The 12,553-nt window shown below is 48.9% G+C and overlaps 1 protein-coding gene across 1 annotated transcript in view; it reads right to left on the reverse strand.

Moving 5' to 3' along the window:
• The window catches only part of SMAD3 (SMAD family member 3), a 77,188-nt gene that overhangs the window by 41,882 nt on the left and 22,753 nt on the right, over window positions 1-12,553 (reverse strand). The gene's annotated exons all lie outside the window — the stretch shown is intronic.

The raw sequence follows: 12,553 nt of genomic DNA on the forward strand, positions 1-12,553 counted from the left end.
AGCTCCGTTTTCACTGGCAGAGGGTTGCAGGAGGCCGTCGCAGCCGAAAACAGAGCTTGGGAGGCTGTTTTCACTGGCAGAGCGCTGAGGCCACCATAGGCACCAACATGAGTGACATTGAGCTGGCCACACCCACCCCGGCTCCCTGAGGTCAAACACAACCCTGATGTGGCCCTCAATGAAACTGAGTTTGACAGCCTTGCCCTAGAATCAACTTTTCCAAGAGAACTTTGTGGTGAGGGGTCCTTGATGGTCTCTGAACTTGCTTGTTTTAACTGCAGGCATTTCAGTACTCAAACTAGGTGACATTGTCATCATCATCATCATCTCTTTGTGAAAATTGAGATTCCATCATAGTCTGTGCCAATGTGGCATCTCCAGAAGTATATTTACACCAAATATTATGCTTAGGGGGAAAAAATGATATGTTTGGACCCAGTGACTCAGTCTTGACAGGTAAAATGGTACAGTTCATTTTTTAAAAATGATTGGAGACATAAAGACCATTCCTTCATATCTGGTGACAATGCTGTTATGCTCAGTGATATTGGAAGATCACCTTAGAAAATCATTCATACTACAACAGACTAAATGCCCTTGGAAAGGAGCAGGAGAGGAGGAAGTGAAGAGCTTACATCAGATCACTTTGCTTGTGACAATCCCAGATTTATTCTTCCCTTGCTTCATTTAAATGTTTATTTTTATGAAGAGGAAGGCACAAAGAAATTCACTTAATGGAAAGATAATAATTCGTTCAAACCGCAAGATGTGTTTATCAAGAAAACATTATCAAATCTTTTATTATCTTGAAAGATAATAAACTCTTTTGAGATCCTGAATCCATCATGACTTCTTTCATTTGACTTTCAATATCTTCAAATAGAGAGCATTACATGGAGAATATTAAAAGGACTCCAGAAAGAAGAGGAAGCACAAAACTACTAAACCTCAATATCTTTTAATATGTAAGACGAAGGCATGTCTGCTGGGCCTTATTTATAAAGTATTGATGAAAGTACAACTCAAACAGGACAAATCAAAGATTGCATATTAAATGTTTGATCCCTTCTATAGAAGGAAGAGTACTAATGCATGTTTCAATCTGACAAATTTGTGTTTCTCCTTGCATTAAGTCTGTTTCAATTTTATAAGACTTCTTGAATTAGAATAAACTTTTAATAGCATGGTATAATTTATTGGACTTTCCAATTTCCTTTTATGATGAATACTGAATATAGCAATAGCACTTAGATTTATATACCCGTTCATAGTGCTTTCACAGCCCAATCTAAGCAGTTTGCAGAGTCAGCATATCACCCCCAACAATCTGGGTCCTCATTTTACTGACCTCGGAAGGCTGGAAGGCTGAGCCAACCTTGAGCCGGTCAGGATCGAACTGCTGGCAGTGAGCAGAATCAGCCTGCAATTCTAAACACTATGCCACCACGGCTCTTATTAATCATAATCTGAGTATTTGGTTGATCCAAAAAATGTGGACATTCTCCTTGCAGGAGGAGGAGGGGAAAGGGAAGGAGGAGAATGCTGTACATTGATATTCACGCAATCCTTAAATCTTAATATTGGTTTTCATATTTATAACTGAGTAATATATTCAATAATATATATTCAATTATTTGCAATCAAATAGCATATTATAGTTTTTATGACTTTTCCAAGTCCCCTTTTTATTCATTTGTATCCTAACCTTTTATTCCTTTTTTCTTTTCTTTCCTGGTTTTATATTTTCTCTAAGCATCTAATAAAAATGTATTAAAAACCATTAAAGCAGCAGAAAACCAGCCAACTGATTACTAATTCTAGCAGGATTTCGGTGTTCTTCCGTGAGATAAAATTGCCAGAAAGGATGCCAACATTCCATGCTCTTAAGATAAGAGTGCAAAAACCAAGGCCAATTCTGCTAAAATTGGCCTTGGGTAGTTCAGGTTTTAAAACTTTTTTTTGACACCTACTACAGGTATGTGAAACATCTGCCAATCCTTGAAGTGCAGCACCTGAGTTCAGGGAAACAGAAAAACTACACTCAACGTTTTCATGCATGGACTTCTTTCCCCATCTTATTTCTCCTGAACCCTAACCCTGACTAAACCATCCCCTTCTGCTTATAATGCTGTTGGAAAGGCAGTCCGCAAAATTTACTTCGTATTTATTTAACGGTGCAAATCTATAGTGATATCTTAAAATACATATGCAATTAAAACAGCCCAGCTATAACATTTATAATTAGCTGTAGGAAATAAAACCTTCATTAATGCATGATAAAATAAAATGCAAATGCTGAATGAAATAAGGAATCCTCTCGCAGCTCTCTGTGAGCTAAACATTTCCCCCAGAGAATGGGGAAAGGGCTCCAAAGCGCGAAAAACAGCCCAAAGCGCAAAACTGAAGTCAATTCCTGAACTTCTGTCTGCACGTTGGGGGGGGGGTTCACCCTCTGGAGCAGTGTTTCTCAAACTTGGCGACTTTAAGTCCTGTGGAGTGGTCAAGGAGGTCGCAAAACGGGACCACATGGCCCCGGGATACTGTGACCGTCATAAATATGAGTCAGTTGCCAAGTGTCTGAGTTTTGATCGTGGGATCATGGGGATGTTGCATAAGGTCATAAGTGTGAAAAACACTCATAAGTCACTCTTTTCAGTGCCGTTGTAACTTTGAATGGTCACTAAGTGAACTGCCGTAAGTTGAAGACTACCGGTAGCTGGTTTTCTGGGCCAGCAAAAGAAAACACCTCAAGTCTCAAGTACAAAATCACCATTTGACTCAGTGTTTCCCAACCGGGGCGAGTGTAAGAGAGATGGACTTCAACTCCCAGAATCCCCCAGCCAGCCAAGCTGATGTGGTCTGAACTAAGGCGGCAGCGGCCATGAAATGAAGGCACCCTGGGAGCCTTCCTGAAATGCCGAAGGAGCAATTCCAGAGCAGCAGCTTCCGGAAGAGAAGAGAAAGCCAAACTAGCAATGGGCATGGGGACTTAAGATGGAGTGTGGGGCACTGAAGTCTGCCAATCAGATCTCCTGGTTTGGAAGGGGGGGGGCTGATTTAAGGTCTGAAATAGATTGGCCTCCCTCAGCAACCAAGAAAAAAACCACTTAACTCCATTTTGCAGAATTAAGAGTACTTTTATACTGGTCATGAAAAGATAGCAGCTAAGCAAAGCAAGATCTGAGGCAAAAGCGCGCAAAGTCATACATATCAATATGTGACCAAACCCCTCCCCCTGGCAACCTTCATCCCACTGTCCAATCTGCAAATACCTTAGGTGTCATGTGAGTCCCATCTTCAAGGAGCATCGTCAGGTAGGTATGCAGACGGTTGGCCTTGACCGACACCAAGCGCTAATCTTCAGCATGCGCAGTAGATGGTGAGACCAAAACTCCCACTTTACAATCTCTCCTGTACTAAAGCTTCCCCTCCCAAATACCAGGCCCCTCTCCCCGTTTCAATGGCAGCCGAAAGCAAATAGCGAAACAGAGGGTGACATAGATGTAGGTAGACCTCAAGTTATAACCAGAGGTGGCATTCAGCAGGTTCTGAGCAGTTCTGGAGAACCGGTAGCGGAAACTTTGAGTAGTTCGGAGAACCGGAAAATACCACCTCTGGCTGGCCCCGCCCCCATCTATTCTCTGCCTCCCGAGTCCCAGCTGATCAGGAGGGAATCGGGATTTTGCAATATCCTTCCCCTGCCACGCCCCCAAAGCCACACCCACCAAGCCACGCCCACAGAACCGGTAATAAAAAAAAATTTGAATCCCACCACTGGTTATAATAAGTGAGTCTGGCAGTTATGGCCTGAAAATCAATTGTAAAGCAGGTCATCATGAGACTAAAGTCAGTTTTGCGGGCACTTTTTAGGGCCATGTGAAGCAAACCCCATGATTGTTTGCTATAGGTGTGTGTGTTCAAATGGCCATAAATGCAGGCCCAAAATGCAGTCCCAGGACCATGATGGTCCCAAAGGTGCTTTTTAAAAGGCAATTGGACTTTCCTTGTTTTTCCTTGAAGACATTTCACTTCTTCAGTTCTGACTGAATGGCGGAGAATGGAAGGATTTATTTCCCTTGCGGTCATCTGGTCGTTAGCACTCTTTCTGAGAGTCATTGAGGCCACTTGGAGGTTTGTCTGTGCCCTCAGGGTCAATTGTATCAGAGTGCAAATGAACATAGGACATTCTTGGACCTGCAGAAAGGTCTGGGAGGGGAAATAGGGGATGTCGTATTCCTCCCCCTCTGTTGAGAGGGCTTTTCAATCTGAATGTAGATGGCTGCTTTGACCCCTCTTTCAAACCAATGGTTCTCTCCGTCCAGATTATGGACTTTGCTGTCTTCAAAAGAGCGACCTTTATGCTTCAAACGCAGATGGACTGCTGAATCTTGTCCCGATGGGTTTGTTCTCCTATGTCAGGGGTGTCCAAACTTGGGAACTTTAAGACTTGTGGACTTCAACTCCCAGAATTCCCCAGCCAGAATTCTGGGAGTTGAAGTCCACAAGTCTTAAAGTTCCCAAGTTTGGACACCCCTGTCCTATGTTGTGCCATGCATTTGTGAAGTGGTCGTTTTGTTTCTCCAATGAAGGTCTGCACATGTCTCACCGCAGGGAATATGATTCCTTCTATTCTCCACCATTGTCAGAACTTCTGGGATGAGAGGCTAAACATCTTCAAGGAAGAACAACAGAAGTCCAGTTGCCTTTTGAAAAAGCCCCTTTGGGACAACCATGACCTGGATGGTTGATAATTCCACAGACATGGAGACATGGTGGAGGTGCTGGTGGCTTCCAGATGTCGTAACTTTGGAACAGGCAGCTTTTGGTGGGTCCGTCGTAACTTCAAATGACCAGTCATAAGTCAATGACCACCTGAATTATAACTGTCCCCATTGAAAAACAGTTCGATCCTTGGTCCTAGCGTGAAGCGTTAACCCACATTGATTTCATGCAGCCCTCGGGCTAATATCGAAAGGCAAGAGACCGGTCCAGGTGGACAGTTAAAAAAAGGTGCAGCCAATGGAGGCCAGCGAGCAAATTTCTCTTGCTCCACTGACACAGCAGAGGAAGCCGCAGTGAGGCTCGTCCTCCTCGGTTCCTGCTCTCTAACCAGCTCAACTGTCTTTTTGGGGTTTAAACAGACAATAACCCAGAAGGCTCTGTGGGTTCTCTCTATGACTTGCACAAACCACAAAACGCCCACCGTGCTGGGATCACAAAGCAGAGCGGGTGTTAGGTTTACAAACCTCAGAAGACGACAAATGAATAGACAGACCGGTGTTTGCAGCCAAAAGCCAACTTTTTTGAGAGCAAACTCTTGGGGTCCCTGCAACACGGCTGCTTCGTGAATGCAGTGGGTGGGGGGTGGGGGGTGTAGGGTGAGGGAGTGTCTTGGCCAGGGGTGTCCAAACTTGGGAACTTTAAGACTTGTGGACTTCAACTCCCAGAATTCCCCAGCCAGCATGGCTGGCTGGGGAATTCTGGGAGTTGAAGTCCACAAGTCTTAAAGTTCCCAAGTTTGGACACCTCTGGTCTTGGCAATTCACCAAATGCCCAACTTGCAAAGAAGTGAGGTGGCATTTTGTCCTTTTCCCAGCGACGTCTCCCCCCACGCCAATTGCTTGAGCTTGGGGTTGGACTATGAAAGTTTTTCATTTTTATTTCTCATACATTCACAAATCTACAATCTCATAGCTATTATTAATAATATGTGTTATTTTGACGTTTATAACAATTCATTTCTCCTCCTAAAATTAAAAATATAATCGAGCTTGCTTTCCTGCCATCCGGTATATCCTTCTTGTTTTATAACAACTTCTTCTCCCCTCTTTTCTCCTTCCCTCCCTTCTTCTCTACTTTCTTCCTCCCCTTTCCCTTTTCTTCTTCCCCTTCCTCTCCCCTCTTCCTCCCCTTCCTGCCCTCTCTCCTACTCTTACTTCCCCTCCCTTCCTTCCTCTCCTTTTCTCTGTCTTCTTTCCCTCTCCTTTCCTTTCTTTTCCTCTCCTACTTTTCCCTTACTCCTCCTTTCCTTCCCTCTTTCCGTTGTTGTGTTTACATATTTCCTCTTCAATCTGATGTATTTTAGGGATGCTGTTCAAGCAAACCATAACAATCTTAAATTCCCTCATTTTGTTTTTCATTTTAATAATTACATCATCCTTTAAACTTATATTTATATATTAATACCTTTCTATTTTCCCCCTCTTTCCCCCGCCCTCATTTAATAGTGTGTCATCTGGGTTTCTATTTCCTTTTTTTTTTCCAGCTTGGGGTTGGAATGGAAGACCTCCAAGGTCCCTTCAAAACTCTGTTATTTTTATCACTTGGGCTTACCTTTGTCTTCTATTTTCCCTGAGTGGGTATGCACACTTGCAGACCAACTCTTTGGGGGGCAGGAATCCCACCCCATTTTTTTAAAATGCTACCAAGGACTACATGATGCTGGGAGAAGCGAAGTATTAAATTAGTTGGACTCGGGCTCCTCTTTATATCATGTGAAATGTCTTCAAACATTCTCCAGTAAGTATAGGCGTGTGTGTAAAAAACACCACTCATTTATAGCAGGGGTGTCCAAACTTGGCAACTTTAAGACTTGTGGACTTCAACTCCCAGAATTCCCCAGCCAGAATTCTGGGAGTTGAAGTCCACAAGTCTTAAAGTTGCCAAGTTTGAACACCCCTGATGTTGAATACTGAGGAGCCTGGCCAGCAGAGGGCGTTTGGAGGAAGCCCTCTGATTGGCCAAGGCGCGCGCTCCAGCCGGCGGGAGAATTCAAGGGTTCCTATTGGTTTTACCGGCTGACAGCTGTAAGTATAAATAGCTGTCAGCCGGCTCGCGTTTTGTTTGTGCCTGTCAGCCTGTTCGGTTAATAAACCTGTTGAACTGACAGCTGCCTCCGTCTCCTCACTACCGATTTAACACTGGCGACGAGGACGGGCGACACGAACCCCTTCGTAGTGCCGCCAATGGCTACTAACGCCGCATTTTCGCCGTTCAGGCCAGAGGCTGAGGCTTGGGAAGCGTTTCTCGAAAGATTCGATTGCTTCCTCGTAGCCCATGACCTCGTCAGTCTCTCTCAGGAGAGAAAGCGCAGCATTTTTCTCAACTACTGTGGCGCAGAGATGTTCGCCACTGCTCGGGCTCTTGCTGCCCCAGAACCTGCAAATTCTCTTCCGTGGGACGACCTGATGACACGCCTCAAACACCACTACGAGCCCGCGCCATCCCGCTTTGCCCGGCGACAGTACTTCCGTCGGTGCATACAGAAAGAGGGCCAAACCATTGCCCAATATGTTGCCGTGCTCCGTGCTGAGGCGAGCCTTTGCGATTTCAGAGACCTGGAAGAGGCACTGCTGGAGCAATTCATTTATGGGCTTCGCGACGTCAAACTACATCGGCGCATCCTCGCTCGACCAGAACTAACTTTAAAAATCGCGGTCGATGACGCCAGAGCCTACGAAATGGCTGATCAATCCACCCCGGATTTCAGCCACCTCAGCCAGCACCCTCATGCTGCCTATGTGCCGCCTTCGCCCTACGCGCCTTCCACATCTTCATACACGCATTCTACAGCCTCTTCATTTCTTAATGAAGTCGATCAGGCCGTCGACCGCCTCCAGTCTCTCTCCACCAGAGATGGCCGTCAGTGCCTGAGTTGTGGCGGCCGCCACCAACGCTCTCAATGCCGTTTCCGACAAGCCATCTGCCACAATTGCGGCAGGAAGGGCCACCTGGCTGCTGTGTGCCGTTCCGCGCCTCCCGACAGACGACCAGCACAGCAACCTCCTCACCGTGCCCGTACTCCAGCCCATTTACCTGGCCGTCACCAAAATTCCCTCACCGTTGGCGATCCGGCCGCTGCTTTCCCTGAGTGGCTGGTGGACTCGGCCTCTTCCTCTGCGGAGGGCCGAGGTAAGCTGCATCTCCCAATATGTATAGAGGGAGTGCCAACCTCTATGGAGGTGGACACGGGATCAGCAAGATCCATCATGTCATGGGACACCTTCCACTTCTTGCTGCCAAAAGTCCGACGTACTGCCCTAGCTCCCCCAGATTGTCGCCTCCGGGACTATCAGGGGAACCCCATTGACTTGCTAGGATGTGGCACTTTTACCATCACCTATGGGTCCCGCCATGCTAGGCTACCTCTCCTCATTGTAAAAAACCCCCTATCTTCTTTGCTAGGACTAGATTGGTTCAGGGCACTAGGGCTCTCCATAGCCGGGGTGCACTCCCTACTTCCCTCTCCTCTTCCCTCCTCTACTTCTTTCTCTTCCCTCCTCACGGAGTTTGCTGACGTTTTCAGCCCCTCCCTGGGCTGCTATACTGGATCCCCCATTTCTCTTAACCTCGACCCAGCCGTAGCCCCCATACGTTTAAAGGCTCGCCGCCTGCCGCTGGCTCTTAAGGCCAAGGTAGATGCGGAGCTAGATAAGCTCCTCAGCCAGGGCATACTTGAACCCGTGGATTTCTCCCCATGGGAAACGCCAATAGTCGTGCCCCTAAAGTCCGACGGATCCGTGAGGATCTGCGCGGACTTTAAATCAACTTTAAATAAAGCCCTGCAAGCGCATCCCTACCCTGTGCCCGTTGTGCAGCATGTTCTGCACTCCCTGGGAAATGGGCGCATTTTCACCAAGCTAGACCTCGCGCAGGCGTATCAGCAGCTGCCCGTGGATGAGCCCACCGCGCTTGCGCAGATGATAGTTACACACCGCGGGGCATTCAAATGCCGCCGCCTTCAATTCGGCGTCAGTGTGGCCCCGGGCATTTTTCAAGGACTGATGGAGCGCCTGCTCCATGCCATTCCCGGGGTCACACTGTACTTCGACGACGTCCTGATCGCAGCCCCCGACGCGGCAGGGCTCGTTCGGACGTTGAGGGTTGTCCTACAGCGCTTCCGCGCTGCTGGACTCCACTTGAAGGCCGAAAAATGCCATCTGGGTGTTTCTGCAGTAACCTTCCTCGGTTACCGCATTGATGCCGCGGGCATCCACCCTGACCCAGCTAAACTGGACGCCATTCTGGCTGCCCCCACACCCCAATCTAAAACGGAGCTGCAAGCCTTCCTGGGGCTTCTTAATTTTTATGCCTCCTTCATTCCACATAAAGCCTCCCTGGCCGAACCCCTTCACCGTCTTCTGGACTCTAAAGCCCCATGGAGCTGGACCAGCCGCGAGGCGCAGGCGCTCGCGGCTGTCAAACAATCCCTCACCGCTCCTCCAGTCCTCGCCCAGTACGACGAGTCATTGCCACTAACATTAATCTGTGACGCCTCTCCTTTTGGGGTGGGCGCCGTCCTGAGCCATTCTTTTCCAGATGGCTCTGAACGTCCTATAGCGTTTTACTCCCGCACCTTATCAAGCCCTGAGCGCAATTACAGCCAGCTTGATAAGGAGGCGCTGGCCGCCGTTGCGGGGGTTAAACGTTTCCACCACTACCTCTACGGCCGCCCCTTTTCTCTCGTTACGGACCATAAGCCACTCCTCGGCATCATTGCCGGGAATCGCCCCACCCCTCCCATTCTCTCCCCTCGTATGCTACGATGGATTGAATTTCTTTCTGCCTATTCCTACACCCTCGATTATCGACCAGGCGGCCACATAGCCCACGCTGATGCTTTAAGTCGTTGTCCCTTACCAGCCCCTATTGCTGACCCGGCCCCTACTCACAAGGTCTTCCTCATAGATGACCTGTCCCTACCTATGACCGTCTCGGACATAGCGAAGGCATCTGTCGCCGATCCTGTGGTCCTCCGCGCTATGGCCGCCGTAACTCGCGGATGGACCGCTTACTCTAAGGATCCCCTCCTCCTGCCTTTCTTCCGCCGCCGTTGTGAGCTCTCTGTCATGCAGGATTGCCTCCTTTGGGGCTCCCGCGTCGTTATTCCCTCTTCCCTACGCGACGATGTGCTGTCTCACCTCCATGACGGCCACCCAGGCATCGTCCGAATGAAGGCCCTTGGCCGCGGCTATGTCTGGTGGCCGTCTATGGATGCGGACATTACTTCCTATGTGCAAGGATGTTCCGCCTGCCAGCGGGTGCAGGCTGCCCCCCCCGCCGCTCCACCCCGCGATTGGGAGCAACCTATGGCCCCTTGGAGTCGGCTGCATATTGATTTCATGGGCCCCCTCAATGGCCACTCGTTCCTAATCGTGGTAGATGCGTGGTCAAAATGGGTTGAGCTCTTCCCCATGACCACCACCACCTCCGCAGCCACAATCCGCGTTCTCAACTCCCTCTTCACAACACATGGGCTGCCCGATGTTATCGTTTCCGATAACGGGCCCCAATTCACCTCGTCAGAATTCCTTTCCTTCCTGACATCCCTGGGCATCCGCCATGCACCCATTTCGCCCTACCACCCGGCCAGCAATGGCCTGGCAGAACGCGCCGTACGATCTGCAAAGGATGCCTTTGCTCGTATGGCAGCCCTTCCCTGGCCCGAACGCATCCACACCTACCTCCGTACCCAACACACCACCCCTTGTGCCTCCACGGGCAAAGCTCCCTCTGAGTTGTTGATGGGTCGCCGCCTCAGGTCTACCTTGGACCGCCTGCATCCCCTCTTTTCTCCACCCCCCTTTCATCCCTCCACCCCCCTGAGGACCTTTCTAGTGGGGGAGGAAGTTTTTGCCCGGAATTTTGCAGGGGAGCCAAAATGGGTACCAGGAAAGATCTCAGATGTAACAGGGCCCTGCTCTTACAGGGTCCTCCTCAACGATGGGAGATCTTGGAGGCGCCATCTAGACCTGTTGCGGCGACGACCGGCAGAAGTTCCAGCAATTGCAACCAGCGGACAGAAACAACCAGGCCCTATCAACGCCGCCTGCCGGCCCAACCGCACACAAAAGCCTAGCTCCGAGTATGCGCAGATTGTTCCCGGTGCGCTTGGTTCCTTACCTGTTCTGTTGCATCCATCTCCAAGGGTTGGGCCTGTCGCGGCCGCTCCTCCGGTGCCTCGTCACAAGGGCGGAGCCGACACTCCTTCCACCTCGGACACCACACCAACTATGCCGAGGCGTTCCCAGCGCGTGCGCAGACGACCAAGCTATTTGGACGATTATGCATGCGCAATCCGGGGGAAAGGGGTGTTGAATACTGAGGAGCCTGGCCAGCAGAGGGCGTTTGGAGGAAGCCCTCTGATTGGCCAAGGCGCGCGCTCCAGCCGGCGGGAGAATTCAAGGGTTCCTATTGGTTTTACCGGCTGACAGCTGTAAGTATAAATAGCTGTCAGCCGGCTCGCGTTTTGTTCGTGCCTGTCAGCCTGTTCGGTTAATAAACCTGTTGAACTGACAGCTGCCTCCATCTCCTCACTACCGATTTAACACCTGATTTATAGGCAGTCCTTAACTTATAACCATTTGTTTCGTGACCACTCAAACGGCACTGAAAACAGCGACTTGTGACCCTTTTCATGCAGCATCACTACAGTTATGTGATCAAAATTGACCCTTGGCAACTGGCTCATATTTATGACGGCGACGTGATCCTCTTTTGTGACCTGACAAGCGAAGTCCACGAGGAAGCCAGATTCAATTAATAAGCATGCTAATAACTTAACAATTGCAGTGATTCACTTAACAATTGTGTCAAGAAAGCTCATTAAACGGGGAAAAATTGACTTAACAACTGTCTCGCTTAGCAACAGAAAGTCTGGGCTCATCTGTGGTCATAAGTCAAGGACTGCCTGAAGCTGATTTCCTTTTGTCAGCAAAGTTCAGAGAAATGTGCTTTGGGGGCACAAACTGCATCCTGCTATGCTCGTTCAATGTGCCACTCAAAGTGAGCATGACACTTTCTCGTGCCTTTCTCCTCACCAGCCGTAAGATACTCATCCTCCCCAAACAAGGAAACCCGCGTTAAGCAAGCCACGCAAAGTATGTTAGCTCTTAAGCCAACCGCTAAGTCAGGCACTCCAAGTGCATAAATCACTCCTAGGGTGGGTCTCCATTAGATTAGGCTAAAACGGAGTTTGTATAGTCTGAGATTTAAAGCGTTGCAGGACCCAGCTATTGTCTTAGGAATCTGGGGACCATATGCTAGACTAAACATGGTTTGTTTGTTTGACTCCAGCTGTTTCTGGGAACGTAGCAACGGGGCTTCATTCGTGTGGTTGAGAGTTGAGCGCGTGTTATGCAAATTCTGCCACGAAGGGCCCAAAGTGAATCATATCTACCTATTTAAACAAGATGGCCTCCGCCCAGCCACCTCCACTTGGTGATAGTAACGTTTCAGAACCCAAGGGTTGGAGGCATGTTTGAGCACCCACCACGATCGTTCACGGAGCACTGAGGGAGACATGACCCTGGGGTTAGTAAGGAGGCAGGATGTTGCTCATAGATGGGGCTGCTCCCTTTCTTTTCACAGGCAAATGTAGAGTTGAAGGAGCTTCCACAGCTTCCTGGTCTCCTGTCCCAATTCTCCTTGGCCATAAAGCCCCCTTCTCTCTGATCTCACATGGTTGGAACAGAAGAAACCTCCCTCCAAAATCTGATCTCAGCAGTGGCACAAATCCAAAAAACTCCTCAGGAAATGCTAAATGTGAATATTG

The sequence above is a fragment of the Natrix helvetica genome (assembly GCF_964273705.1).
Source record: "Natrix helvetica genome assembly, chromosome: 12".
NCBI lineage: Eukaryota > Metazoa > Chordata > Lepidosauria > Squamata > Natricidae > Natrix > Natrix helvetica.